The sequence below is a fragment of the Thermobia domestica genome, chromosome 3 (genome assembly GCF_964235325.1).
Source record: "Thermobia domestica chromosome 3, izTheDome1.hap1.1, whole genome shotgun sequence".
Classification (NCBI taxonomy): domain Eukaryota; kingdom Metazoa; phylum Arthropoda; class Insecta; order Zygentoma; family Lepismatidae; genus Thermobia; species Thermobia domestica.
In genome coordinates, this window is record NC_137456.1 from 88,711,307 (window position 1) to 88,727,435 (window position 16,129).

At 36.4% G+C, this 16,129-nt stretch overlaps 1 protein-coding gene across 2 annotated transcripts in view; it reads left to right on the forward strand.

The window, feature by feature from the left end:
* Eip63F-1 (Ecdysone-induced protein 63F 1) overlaps positions 1-16,129 on the forward strand; it is a 373,190-nt gene that overhangs the window by 298,458 nt on the left and 58,603 nt on the right. The window lies entirely within an intron of this gene.

Consider the following 16,129-nt stretch of genomic DNA (forward strand, 5'->3'; position numbering starts at 1 on the left):
AACCAGAAAGAAGCACAGAACTGACAAGGAACGGACATGAACGTGTCATCCGGACATCCGAATCACACCTAGTCCATTTGATAAACATAACGAAGATATGTTCATGCACGAAAAATTAGATTCCATGGACATTGGAGTAAGTCTCTGCGGTTCATTAATTAAAGAAAATTGTAGACTCGCAGTGAAATAGCTAGTCCATCAACACTGTTCATCGGAAAATCATCGTTTATAGTTCATTCTCCTCAGCATGAAACAAGCTTTCCAGAGGTGCTATGTGTTGGGACCCATAACGTACTTAAACAGGGAAAATTGAGAAGATGTCGGGAAAATTCATCCAGAAATCCCTCCCATCAACTTTAGACCCCTCTGGAATGGCCCTGGGTAAAAACACACAATCCAAATGTATCTCGAGAAATACTATGGGGGATAAGAAATGTGTGTACCAAGCTTTGTATTGATAGACAGAATACACTGAGAAAAAATGTAGGTGGCGTACTTAAGAAAGATAGGTTACATGCGTAATTCCTGTAGTTTTTGGACTTTAACGTACAGAGACGTATAACTGAAAACGCATGTTTTATAATACTTTCTGTATAAGTGTTCCATCTATACGTATTTTCCGTATGAAACAATGTAGGCGGTCAGGATCTCACATACAAATGGACTTATATAACATATAGCTGACGAAGGTAACATAAGTATAAGCATGTGATATACGGAAAACTGTTAGATGTCAGACATCCTGCAACGGCATGATGTAACATCTAAGGGCAGTGCCTATGTATCATACGGATAACGTATGCTCCGCACTGATTTCTATAGTAAGCAAGAGGATACTATATATTTGTACAATATACCGCTGTCCGGAGAACGGATTTTTCTCTGTGTAGATATGAAAGGAAAGCGTGTATTGGTATACAAGCTTTTCCCTCGTATTGTAAAAACCACTTTCTCACGTATTGATCATGCAGGAAAAACAGATGATCGTGGTAGCTTTTATACTATACATTCATTTTACTGATGCATAGTTTTCAATCTGTACAGTTGGACCCACTCTGACCATCTTGACCATCTAACAATGACCCTTTCCCGGTACACTATATCGCCTTCAACACAGTTGAATTACGGTACCACACCACCTTTCCCGGCTGTAATTGACACGTAAAGCTGTTGAAAGATGAAGAATATCGTGTTTAAGTATAATTTTAATTTCGGTTTAATTCTAATCCTCGAATGTCTCATATTAGATGTAAGTACTACTAAGTAGTATTTTCCATGTATTTTGATTTGCGGTTTTTTTTTGGGGGGGTGGAGCTGCAGTGGTTCAGTGGTAGTGTGTTCATTTCTGGTTTGTGCAGTCTCTGGTTCGATCCCAGCTTCCGACAAGAGGGCTTTGTAGTGAACAAACACCGTGTGCATGAGTTTTCTCGGGTTTCTTTCCTCCTCCTTCATCACACCATTTGGTTCATTATCATCATCACCAGTGATGATTTCAGATAATCATCACTGATCATCACCGTCTACCTTAGCTTCAGAGCAAAATCGTAGGGCGTTAAAAAAATCTTTTGAGACGCGTTCTTTGCAATAACGAATTTGTTTTGTTTTTGACTTACAAAATAAGGTGTTGTCGCAAGAATTTATGACACTAAAGATGTTATCAGATTTTTAAAATATAATTTCTATGTATTTTCTTATGATACATAAGTTCAAAATTGTTGTAAAATTTCGTCCGAAAACTTATATGGATTGCGTTACTGTCCAATTTTTTTAATAAATGGCCGCAAAATAAATGTGCGGTCCCTAAATAAATATTTGAGAAATATATTTGTTTTGCGAGAACGTTGTAATATTTCTGAAGTGTATTTCGAACATTTTTTGTATTAAAAGTTGAAGTATATAGTTGTCCCTTCTCCGACACATGAATAGATCTCGCTTACCATATCATTCGTTCTAAGAAATATTTAAATGCTTTTTTTTTTATTTTTTTCGTCCTCAACGATTCAAACCTCAGCGCTAATGGCTTAGTGTAGTATAGCCTCAGTGGTTCTGAAAACGATTTCCAGTTTTGATGATACGATATTCGTGAAAGAATGATTGGGATCAATGTTGACTCAAGGAATATCTCCGAGAAACTTCTACTCCCCCACACACGCACACATTCGAATTCGAGCTACTGTTTTAATGCAAAGATTTTACAATATTAATGTTGAATATTTTGAAACTCGTCCCCTGAATTCTTAGAAGAAACTTTCGCAAGGAAAGCCATATTTAACACTGATGGGCGTTGAATAATCCGCAACGTAAGTCTCGGCCGTAACAGAAATTGTAGAAAGTGTTGCCAACTGATTATATAAGAAAACTACTGACAGAAATAGTAGAAAGTTTGCCAACTGATTATATAAAAAACTGCTGATAGAAATGGTAGAAAGTGTTGCCAACTGATTATATAAAAAGAATCACTACAACACATTAAAATGTAAGCGTTCGAATTATTTATCTGTAAAGCTTACTAGCGACAATGGCCTGTCTTTCTTTTCCCTCCACTGTCTGTGATTGACATGATATTTTTAGTTATTTTGGCAACATTAGGAAGTAGCTATTAAATAACAACAGTCTTTGAAAGTGCAAAAACCAGTATGCCATCCATGCTTACGACATGCACTACAGTGAGAGAGAGAAAGGAAGAGGGAAAGATAAAACAGGTCTCTACGTCATAATTTATACTACATAAATTCGTGAGAAAATATGCGTGGAATCAGGGCCGTAACTTGTGAGGGTCAGGGGGGAACCTCCTTCCTAGGGAAGCTCCCCGCCGTTCCAGGGGAGCCCACTTTAAGACAAAATTTTCTTACTCCACATACAATACGAACATGAAATTATAAATGAACATCAAACAGGTTCACTTCATTACATAAACAAAACAGCACACTAAAGGTAAATAAAACAAAAATGAGTCGTGATCCCGTTTCAGTAAAAAAAAGATAAAAGTCTACTATTAGGGGCTCTAGAAATAATATTTATTCGTATGGCTTTGAGATTAGTCAATATTGTCCTCTTAATTAATTTGTCATGTATGGTACGGGCCCAGGGGCATGCGGAAGGACCCACAAAGAGTAAGATAAAGATAGAAAGAAGGGGCCTATTTTCGAATTTTGCGGGAGGGCCCAAAACTACTTTTTCTGGGGGCCCAAATATTAATGCTTGCCCCCAGGAAAAATCTAAGTTACAGCGCTGCGTGAAATGCTATGGGATCAGAAACTTTAAGATCCTCCACACTTTTAGCGATTTGAATATTTAGTAAGGGATTTGAATATAGAAATTACCTTAAAATAAAGCTACTCGTAAATCAAACATCTTTATCGACTCTTTACATAGTAGATATGGTACTAATGAAATAAGTAAAATCTGGATAATGAACAAAATTAAGTTCAAGATTAGGAACTCTTCATAACACAAAAAATCAATACTTATAGAAGTTCCAAACAAGTTTATGTTTAAACACCTGAACCTGTTTTTGAAGCACAAGCAGCTGTGTGTACCAACGAAGTTTAAACGAGCGTTCACTTAAACGCGTTCAACACTAAACTTTCAAGTTTAAACGTAGTTCCAGGATTTTTGTTGCACCATTGAAAGTCGAAGTTCAGCACATCTCGTTTAAGTATACTTCGGTCAATTTATAAAATCGACTCTGATTGATTGTCGTCTTTTGTCTCTAAACTTCGTTTAACAAAGTAACAAATGAATAAAGTATACCGCGTGCCGGTCTTTTCGATTTTCGAGATTGTGTGCATAGAGTTGTGAGTAGTCTAATTTCAGTGGTCGTAATTGTGATGGAAAAAATAATGAAACCATGAGCAAAATGTTTCCGAACACGAGAAATGTATTGTAATTTCATTAGTGGAAGAATACAAAGACATTATTGAATGTAAACACACTGGCTTGGATCAACGAAGTTTAAACTCCCAAATTCGGCCGTTCAAGCTAAAACCAAGTTTATCCACCATTTGATCGAGACTTAACCTTGAACTTTGTTGGTGCAACAAACATTTTCACCGAGCTTGGTTACGACCCTCGTTCAACAGTTGAACTTCGTTGGTGCACACGGCCAAGGCACGTACTCAGAATTTTTGTTTTAAGACCTCCAAGCTTTGGAGGGAGTTGGCAAGCCACTATGTCTAAGTAGTATTGAACGGATATTATTCTGCACCCGAAAACACGATTAGCAATTGTCAAATAATTCCACCCATATTTTCAGAAAGAAATGATAGAACTACATTGTTTCTATGAGAGAAAGAGTACAGATAAAGAGAGTAAAATCAAATTTCCATGCTATATCTGTCATTTCCCTATTAAACAACCATAGTTTTCTTGAGAAATTGTACAAATGTATATTGAATCAGGAAGTTTTGGGGAGGTCCGAACTCGGTGGACTCCCTTCATGAGTGCGTCCCTGTTGAAGCAAAAAAATATACGGAGCGCCTGAATATTTAATATCAGAAGGACGAAGCAAGTAACTTGAAATAATACTCTATAGAATTCACAATAGAAATAGTAATAAATGATATTTTGAATAGCATCAATTCTTTACAATAACCGATACAGACCAATGTCCGTTAATAAATGTTAAGTAGAACAAAGTAACTTTCATTAACAAGTACAACATTTAATATGGCGGCTAATGTATTCAATATTCGAAGTACATGGTGCAAACTTAACAAGAAATATGTCACAAACATAAATATGCTCCCTTCCAGTTTTTCGTTCCAACCCTCAAAAGGTTACTTCGATTTTACCCGATTTGTGGCAGCAGAATCGGACCACTTACAAGCACAGTAACAATTGAGATTCATACAAAATATCTATAGGGTCTGTTCCGTGCTGTGATCAAGTATTGGGTATACATCTGATGTTTAACTTTAATTTTCTTTGACGATGCTAAGGGATTGAACAAACGACATAGCAGGAGAAACAAAATGTAGGACAGGTGTTTGAAGAAGGTGACGATGAGACTAAACTCGGTTTGTCTGCCTAGAGTTCCCTTCTTAAATGACACAAAGCCAATTACTACATGGATGAAGTTATTAAGAAGAGTAGCTGTCCAAAATTTTAGAATCGTTCATCATAGTGCTTCAATATGTGTATTCTTGGTCACACGTTTACATAGTATCAAACCTACTGCAATCACTATGAAGTATGCATTATCTGGACACAAACGTCTTGAAAAAAATCACTAAAAAGATATTACTACTAGGTTAGAGTTTATAAAATCAAAATATTTACAAATGTGTATATATCATAAAATGATGACAAGTTAGATCACTGCTGTTTACACATTACTTTTTGCTATTATTCTAGTGCTTTTACAAATTTAAAAAAAAACACACGTATACAGGGTGTGTGGAAAACAAGTACCTACTGAGAATTGTATGTAAATATTAATGTTTTTTTCATGAAACGAAATATATTTTCATTCGTAAAGTCCTAGAAACTTAGAGATATTGTTATGTTAACCTTTGCAGTTGTAGAAAGTAACTAAAACTGGCGCGACTTGCATATTAGTTCCAAGCTAACTTCACAGTACGAAGTATGGCATTCAGTGGTACAGGTACGTAAAAAGATGGCGAAGCATGAATGGGTCTCTTGCTATAATTAGTAATGTTGCTCAACTGGTTCACCGTAATCGGTTGTTAAAATTTCTCAAATTCCAGGAACCGGTTGTTAAAGTTCTCTCTCTCTATCTCTAGATCCAACAGTTACATAAAATAATAATAATTCTACAGTACTATTTTTGAGAATCTGGTAATTATTATTTCCTTTCCAGCTTTTAAAGAAAGAATTGAAATATGCTGTAATTGAGACATGACATTCAATTTCCTACAGCATCTAATCAATGGAAATGTAATTCTGCAGTTCGTTCCTGTAGCATGTTTAATTTCATGTCTAAAACACAAATTTTGGGTTGCGCTCATGCAAAATGATACGAAATGGAGCCCCTGATATTTTATGCTTGAGATAATAATATAAGTAATATACAAAACCATAATAATCATCATGGGAATCATATAGTAATAATATTAAGTTAATTTATAATAAGCATAGGACTGGTTGTTAAATTGTTTGGCTATACCACTAGGTATAATGTACCAAAGGACTACCAAGAATTGCTATTCCAAACTGATGATAATGGGTCTTCTCGAAGAAATGGTCTTCCCTCCACATTCAAGTCAGGAAATAATCATCAGATTGGTTCAGATGTTTGCACAAAGCCCTAACCTTCTGTGAGGATGAGTTAAGAAAATACCTTCTTACGCTAAACCGCAAAATCTGGATTATTTGGAAGATGGCATTCGTCATGAACTAACCACTGGACTTTAAGTCAGAAGCAGCTATTTCCAAATATTTGCATAAGTACATGGATAATGAGAATACTTATATAGGACTTTAATTTTGCATACAAATTGAGCCATTATGAGGTTCTCACCTCTTGGTAGTGGTACTTTCTGTTATAAGTTGGTAAAATTTTCTATTGCGGGAAAAAAACAAATCCCTCATTCACTTTTTTCTAGCACTTTCTTTATAAGTACTATATAGCTAATCACCTTCTGACTACTATCTTATCCCCCAAAATTAACGTTTTACAAGTTGGTTCCATATAGTTTTGCTCTAAATTGCAATTAGAGATTTTTAAGCAAAACCTTGACTAGGTCCTAATTAATTGTGATGGTCTATAGCTCGGAAATCAAAATGTCTACATAGCATTATATTTCATGACTAGCTGAACCTGCGCTATTTACACAGCGCACAGTTCTAATATGAGCGTCAATCTCCTTCCAACTTCGCACTGTATCTGCGTAAGTCCCTTTACGAACACAAGTAAAGGACAAGAAGACAATCAAAGGGGATGAATTGCTATAGACAAACATATACATTTACTATTTTAATATATAGAACGTTGGAAAGAGTTTGCGTCAAACTTAGATAAGTAATAAATTATACCAAATGCAAATATTTTTACCCTTAGTGTTCCATATCTGAGTACGCCTCATTGTGGGTCCACGAACCTTCGAAGTTGCCAGCTTGCAATAGGTTTTCTCATTCAGATCGAAGCAAAGCGCCTGAAACGTCCATCCATACGTAGCTCCTTTACTGGTTACCTTTCACAACGACGCCTAAAATATGGAATAGAAAAATAAAGACAAGTTTTTTTGAAAATTTGAATGAGAACTTACATCACACAAAATCTTCACACAATCTACATAACATTTGGACTCGACCAGCGAAAACGGCACGTTTCCAGTACTTGTGGTGTTCAAGATCTCATTGTCGAAAAGATTGTTCACAAACATAGAAACTTTTCTAGCATTTTAATCTAGATCCCTATAGATACTCATACTAAGTTCGTCAAAATCTCTTACCATGCTAAGTTTGGTCAAGATCGGATACTTTCTTCCATCGCCTAGAGATTTTTTTTTCGAAAATTTGGTGGCTCATTGATCAAGATCAAACGAATTCTGTCGATTAGGGTGACCATATATCCCAATTAATCGAGATTGTTCCGTTTTCAGAAAAAAAATATTGTTTCGACTTTTTTTTAAAAAAAATAAGGCATTTGTCCCTATTCCATTTAATGGTTTCCTCACCTGTTTGAACTTTAGGAAGTGTAGTGTAGTGACTTTCATGTTATTTATTAAATCTGATTTATTAAATAGAATAGGGACTGCAAACAAGCATGATTCGAGAAATCAACGCAAGTAAATCACTTTCAACAACTAAGGAGCTAATGGCAATGTTTTCGCACAGATTTTTTTGTCACCACAAAGCACAGCAAATACTTACATGTTCATATGTAACACTGTTTGTGTGTGTGTGTGTTTCCAACTACACAATGAACTCTGTTTTATTTTGCTGTACTATTTAATTGCAAATTTATTCAAAAATAACCTTTTGCTGTATGTTTTTGTGTGTTCCAGTTTTACTTGATGAAATTATGGTCACCCTATGTACGATATATACCTTATTTTTGTGATTTATTTATCTATTTTTTTAGAAAAAACGAAATAAAGGAGAAAAGTAGACACTAATTTCTCTACGTCTTCAGCGTACCACTGAAAGAAAAAATCATTTTGCATCGCAGGTTCGACTAAAAGGGGTGATCGCGGTAAATTATTGTTGTAATTATTTATAGCACGGCCAATCTATAAAAGAAGAGAGAGAAAGAGAAAGACTTAAAGACAAATTGTTGAACGTGGCATTCAAAACAGAAGATTACACAACTGTATTGTTCAACTGTAATTACATCAAGTGTTGAATAATACAAACTTTCACTATCTCAGTGCTTTGTCTTGTGCGCACGTAGCATTCTCTATCCTCCTACTCCTACCAACGTAATCTAATGACGAAGTCCCATTGCCTAAAACACATTCCTTGCAAATTGCATTGAATTCTAATTAATCTTCTGCTTTACTTCTGTGAGTGCTAAAACTAGGAGAGAAAGTCCCCAATTATTTAAATGACATAACTCTGTTTTCCAATTTCAAACTCAATTACTCAATGAATTTCATTACAACTACAAACGACAAGGTGAATGATACGTTTTGTGTTTTATTTTGGTATATTGCTTCTCGTGGTTTGTATTTATTGCATTTATATTATCTCGAAATTTGTTGAAACATTTTTTTTTTTATTAGATGAAACCAGAAACTCCGATTCGCCGTGGAAAACACGTATTTTTGCTAGTAAAAACTAGAAGAAACTGCTTTAAGTAGTAAGATCAGAAACATAAACTCAGACTTCTAGTATACATTAGTTTCTTCATTTAACAACTAGTTGTTTCCGTTTTCCTATTAGTGCATTCTACTTTTTGCAAGATTTCAACTATATATTTTTTCAAGATATACACAAACAATAGTATTTATTTATATATTCTTATTAGTACGAAGCACTGAGCCGAAGATAGTACATACTATTCTTACTAGTACAAAAACCTTGTATGTAAATTGTAGGTATTATTTTTATTAGTACAAAATACTGCATATAAGATTAGAGATAGAAAATTATGAATATGCCACCTATACAAAACAAAATTAGATGAACTTCGAAATTTATGTACTTACTTTGACTTAAAAAGAAAAATCTATACTTACAGGGTATATAAAGTGCGTCTTTTGCTCTGGTGACATTTAAAAAAAAATTCTCTGACAAATTATGAGTGTAACATAAGTAAGTTTTAATATTCACATGGTGTAAAACTCGATAAAACTCTACACTTTGTAATGAGTATTTTTCGTAAACATATTAGTAGGGAATACTAGAAAAGAACAAATTTGAAATGTCATTTAAGTTTGACTAGTTTTGATATTTGAGTGAAAAGATGTCAATTGTAGCTAATTAATTATTATTTTTTACATGAAGTATTGTTATGATATTTTGAATTACATAACTTTTTTTGCACAAACATATTTTTGAATTACAGTATTTTGCGCAGTTGCATTTAATAGATTCTTGTCCAGATCCAACAGCAGAAAGAAAAGCTGCAGATCTAAGGACAGATGGTACTTATGAAACTTTGTTAACATATATCAAATTCCGATCTTGAATGCAGTCTCTGCAAGATACCCTCCTTTATTCCAAGTTTGGATGGGTTATCTTTGCTAATACTTAGAATCCCAGGCAGTACATTACAGAACGAACCTAGGTCTTATCATCGTTTGGAATAGGAAATTATAATTTCTCCAACTTTTTAAGCTGGTTAATGACTTTTAATGCTGCTTTTACACTATCTTTGTTTGCCGCAGTAGACTAATGCTTGTTACACGTTCTTGCTGTTTCTATTTCGATTTTTTAATAGTCTTTATTTCAAAAGTTTTCCTACATGTTCCCAGAATAGGTTGAATCTGATTGTTATCAAACGCTAATGGAATTTTTTTGAATTGTATACTTTCATTCATGACTGTAGAATTACTGTCTGTAATTCCACTTATAATTTGTTCTAAATCTTCTTGTTGCAAATTTGATATTTAAGCTGAAGGTAATAAAGATGTCGGTAGACCAACTTGGGGCTCAATCCTAAAAATTGCTTTCTATGAATATTGATTAATTCATAAGTGCCAAGCTCTATTATTTATAAATTGAAGGAAATGGTGACTCTTCAGCCCACTGCGTGCTGTTGTCTTTCATCCAAGCTGGAAGCATGTTTTCAATATTCTGGTTTGCTCTTTCAACGGAACCCTGTAATTGACTATGTCACGACTTCTCATGAACAGTTTTAAGTTCCAGCCATAACCGTTTCATTTCTTCAAGAAGATTGTTGGCCAACCCCCTAATCACTATCCAGTGCCAAAAGGACGGTGTACCAAATGTCAAAAATATATAAACCAAATTATACGTGATCTCCTCAGCATGTTTGTTTTGTTGGACACATAACAAAACCTATTTTAGTCAGATGGACTTGATACAATAATTCAACCTTGTTCACTCTATAAAATTGGTTTACATGCCAAATCCATTTTCTTCTTCCATTTCTTAGTTTTACACACCTGCCACATTGAAAGAAACTAATTAATCATAGAAAGAGTTGTTACCTTATGTCCAGCATAATGTAACATGGCCCGATGCTTTTGAACACCTTGTATGTTGGTAGGAAAATTTTAAAATTTATTTAGAATGTTAATAGTAACTTTTATTTTATAGTAGAGCAAACCGTAGATTGAGAATTTTGTGTAACTTTAGTAAAACAGAACTTTTCAATATATGTTGGATGAAGATTACATGATTATTAATTATATTTTATATATTTTACGCATTTATCCATGAATATATTATTATTTTAGACAATTAAGTGTATATTTCGGCTTTTTCAATGGTTTTCAGTTCATTTCTATTCATATTTCGGCATAGGGAATCTTCACAAGAAAGCTAAAAATTTTATTTCGTAAAATCTTCATCAAAATTCCAAATTAATAAAGTCAGCCATAATTTCTTCTTGGTGCATCTCTTTGTTTCGAAGTAAAATTATCTGATTGGCTAATCCACAATCACAGCTGCGGCTGAGATTTCGGTTCTCTTTGATCTTCACTCAGAAGCCTATCATCCTATGATTACGTCATAATTATCTTCCAATTGGGGATCATCTTCTCGTAACTCTTGGTATTACGGCGTCAGCCATTTCAAGAGTCAGACGTGCAGTGTTTAGCGTCTGCGAAAAAGTGGAATAATTTGTAATCACGTGAAAATTGTGTCAAATTCTTCGTTTTGGCGAATATTGGAAGAGATAACTGTACGACATTTGGTGTTTCAACAAATTGTTAATCCGGAAATAAGACAATTGTGAAGTAATTTCGCATAACATAACGGATACTAGCCTGTAGCTATCCAGTGGTATGGAATGAGCTCCTTAGCAAATTTTGCGTTCTCGGTCCACCAGAGAACCTAAGAGAAGAAAGAGGAGACGGTGGAAGAGAGAGAAAGAATATTGAGTAGTGGTGCAGACCCGAGGAAGAAGAAGTCAAGCCACGCTCGACGGCTTTTCTGGAAAGGTGCTGAAGGAGTTTTCCAAAAATTATTTTTGAGACCACGTATCACGAGTTTCCCAGGAACCTCGGGTGGAAGTTATCAGGACTTTTTTTTGTTGTTTAACATATCCGTTTAATCTTGGTGTAAGAAGAGGATGTCAAGTAAGTAAGGAACAGTGAAAGTGAAACTCAGGTATTTGGCTTCAAAATTTTCCTTGTTCTGGCAAACTATCATGAGTGAATATATTTTCTGGTGTTCGTGTAATTCTCGTAATATGAAGCACTAAATTCGTAAAGTTTCCCTCAACGCCGCACGCATGTAGATTTAGGCAATGTGACATCGTGTTTTCATTCGATGGGGGGGGAAAGAAAGCTAGAATCTCAGCACAGAGCGATTGTCGTAATCTCAAGAAAATGTGTGTACCACACACACATTTTCCCCAGTGATGAAAGATGTTTTAGATTCCCCAAAATCTAGAAATTATTCGTTTTCGGTAATTCTGCTCAAAATTCAACCTTTATTCATTTTGGCATGTTTTTCTTTGGTTTGACGTAGAATGATTATGAATGTTGAATATGTAAACAAGTGTCAGTATCACGGCTATTGGTCTAGTGCAAGGGTACATGCATCTTGCGTACCGATAACCGAAAACGTTCATCAATAGGTTAAACCTACGTACTATTTTAGAAAACTGATACCCATCAAGTTATAAAATGCAATGTTGATAATTACTAGTAAATATTTTTCCTTATTTTTTTAAGAAATTGAATATATTCTGAACGACACGAATGCAAAACTAACCACTGCGTCTTCGGTAGAAATGTGGTAGCGAAAACAAAATATAAATGCAAGTTAAGTATGGTGCTTTAGGAAATGTATGTGTGATTTTTTTTTTAATAAATATATATGCTTGTTTAGGTTAAGTTAGTTTAGTTAGATTAGGGCTTTAGGTTTAAGTTGTGTGAGTATATTGTATGCATGTCTTGCCTGTGCTAGATTGTCATGTGGGTCCGAGCTGACAAGAGGTCGCGAAGAGCGTAAATCCTCTACGCCGGCCACGATCTCGATGCACAGAAGAGTGTAAGCACCAAGGAATATATGTAAACAAAAGGCAAATTAAGCTAACCACAATCTGTAGGCAGTGAATTTATCACTTTCGGTAGTGTTTGGTATTTTCTATTGTACTCTTTTGTTTGTTTTGCGTGTCGATACCATGGAAATGCTCTAGAAGGCAAGAAGATTCAATGAATATCAAAGAATATGAATATTTCGAGAATATAAACAGAAGTAAATAATGTTTTTGGCTTTGAAGTATAGAAATCGATTTTATAAATTTTATTCAGATGGGTATGTCAGTTCAATGTAAATATTTTCCTGTTAACGAATATTTTGTGCTACATTCATGAATATTTTGAAAGAAATAAAACATACTAGCCGTGAATGCATCTTTCCTTTCGAATACGAAATCTAACTAGCTTGTAATTTTGAGAAATAGTAGAAATATGTAGTCGATGTTTTTGGTATGCATGCGAAGCATGATAAAAACAAGAGCAGTATGTGCAGAATAAGTTTACTGGGGAAATAAAATAGCTGTGAAATTCAGGGAAGAGACTTTCCTTAGTGTGACCGAGTTGAAAACAACCGAATCTGTAGAAATTTCTCATTTCATCGATTGCGATCGAAATCTCAGTTTGGATTTTTTTTTTATTGCAAAATTTTGTTTTCAAGATTTTTTTTTTAAAATTTCAGATAGGGCTTTCACAAACAACATCAAGATCTTCTTTGTACTCAGTGCCAGCTCCACTCGGGGGTCGGTGTCCTGTGTCTGTAGTCGTGGTTCACAACCTATTTCCGGATGGGATGTGAATGACGAACTGCAGGCCTGGATATCGGGCTGCGGGTTGAGATGGAACAGAGTTTGGAAGCTTTATATTTCGGGCCAAATTTGAGTTCTATTTTCCGTAGATGATTGGCTTGGTGAGTGTATCAGTGACTGCTGATGACGAGCCCATACGGGCCCAGTAGGTTCGGTGTCACTAGTCAGTGATACATTCAACATAGCATGTAATCTCAAGGAAAGGGAACATCATACAAGAAAACAACACAACAATTCATCATCATTATTATTATTTTATTTTTATTTTTTGTAAAAATGGCGACCCCTATCCAGGATTTCTGTTGTTTCAATCCTACGCGAGCGCTAAGGAAAGCAAACAGTCACAGCAGAATATTTGTAATGGGGATAATTACGACAATCGCTACATTGAATGAAACATGGTCACTTCTGAATCTATATGTGCGTGATGTTGTGGGAAAACAAACTTCATGAAAGTGGAAATGTCTGTGGGTAGCAGATCAAGTAACGAATCTCGGCATCCGAGTGAATATATATGCTGTTCAGACGAAATTGCTGGGTTTAGTGTTTATTGTGACAGCTGTTTCAGATGGGTACATGCCCAATGTTATGGTTTGTCCGAGGAACAAGTACAGGAGTTAGACAAAAGCAGTGATCCGTGGCTATGTAAGCCCTGCCTGGCGAAACAGGCGACAGTGTTGCCACTGCCGAAATCTTCGGAAACTGAAAGTGATGAAGGCGAACGTGGAACGCGTGGTAGTCCGAACAATTCTGAGAAAGAGGAAGGAAGTCGAGGAAACGTAGCTTCCGGTTCAAATGTGCAACTAACGGACTTTGCGGCCATGATGGAACGCTTCAGTCAAACTCTAACATTAACGCTGAATGAAAAGTTCGAAAAGGTCGATAGTAAATTTCAGGATGTTAACAGTAACTTTCATGCGATGAGCAAACAGGTTGATAGTAAATTCCAGGATATGAATGAGAAATTCGATAATGTAAAATTTGAATTGTTACAAACGATAAATGAAAAAGTAGCCCATGTGAACGAAGACGTAGAGGCGGTTAGGTCGGAAGTTCGCGACTTATATACCTCTGTTGGGAATTATCAGAATAAAATAGACGCGCGGGTAGATGCCGTTGAGGAAGGTCTCCGGTTATCGGTTGAAGCGCAGAATCGACGATGTGACGACTTGACAAAGGAGTTCTCACATCTCGAACTCAGTACCCAAAGGTCGTGTCAGGCACTTGAAGCCAGGATTCAGACGTTAGAGGGAAAACAAAACCAAAGAAAAGATAAACGGTGTAGTCGTAAACGAGCGCGAGACTTTGTTGTCGGTGATGAAATCGAGTCTGACGGGACCGAGTCAGACATCCAAGTGGATGTACCGGTCTCTTCAGTTGGGGAGACTCGTACTATTCCCACGGTGACTGTCTCTGTCTGTCAGCCGACCGACATACACGGCACAAATGTCCTTCCCTTTGAATTATCTTCCCGTACGTTGAACTTAAACAAGTCGCATACGTCCTGTGTTGAGACAATAGGTTGTCAGGCGTTGTCCAGGAGGTCGAATCCATTGTTAGTTTCGCCTCAGGTGTCAGGATTTTCCAATCCTAGTTGTCGGTTGAACCATGTGGTGTCCTCTAGTAATGTAGCAGACATGACTCCTTCGTGTGCTGGAGTTCAGGAGGGAATATGTGGTCACGCGGTGGTATCAATGCCAGACAACTTAACTTCTGGACAAAATTACCAACACTATTCCATTTTCGGTCAAAATCACTTGGGTGCAAAGAGCCCCGTCGTTGGCCACAATTCTCCCGTGAACCCCAGTAGAAGCGAGGAAGGCATTGGCAAGCGAACTCTAAATTTAAGACTTTCTGAATTAAATCACTTACCCACATTTTCTGGTGAATACGGTTTGGCTAGAACATTTCTAGAAAATTTGGAACAAACTTTTAAGGTAATTTCGGCATCAGAACACGAACGTCTAACCTTGGTACCTTGTTGCTTAACAGCTGGGGCCAAGACATGGTTCCAGACTGTATGTCAAGACATAAATAGTTACGCGGATTTTGTGCGCCTGTTCCGAGAACACTATTTTTCGGCGAGAATGGAAAGGTTGCAAAAGAAGTTCATTCAGGGAATGAAATACGATCGAGCAAAGTACAGCCGATTAACGGACTTTGCGTGGAAAATAGTGGCAGAATATTATGCTGTGGCTCAACACCCGGATGAAAGTGAACTGATAGAGATAGTCTTGGATTGCTTACCAGCTGGTGATGCCAAGTTGTTGAGAGCTGTTGAGCCAAAGAACATTCAACACCTTATGGTGAAAATAGCTGAAATAGAGGGACATCCAGAGCCAAGTGAACCGGTCACGGACAAGAAGTTTAGACGCTTTCAGGTACGTCAGGCGAAAGTCGTCAAAAAGACAGAGAAGTCAGGGAAACAAACCACCAAAGATACTTCGTCTCAGACGGAGGAAGACGAAAGCAAGAGGAAGGAAGGAAATTCCAATGGCAAAGGAGATGACCGATTTTCCGGAAACCGGGGTCGAAGAAGGAACTTCCAGTCTCGAAGACCATGGCCCAATCAAGGAAGACCGAATTGGGTAAGAGAGAGTAATGGAAATCGGAATGCTCCGTATGGGTACAACCAACGCTACTATCCAGCAGCGATGAGTTATGGGTATCCTCGGGGTACATCTCAGTCATGCGCGCCAAACGCGATGACCTCAGCAGGAGCGCAAGCCTATCCGGGATACG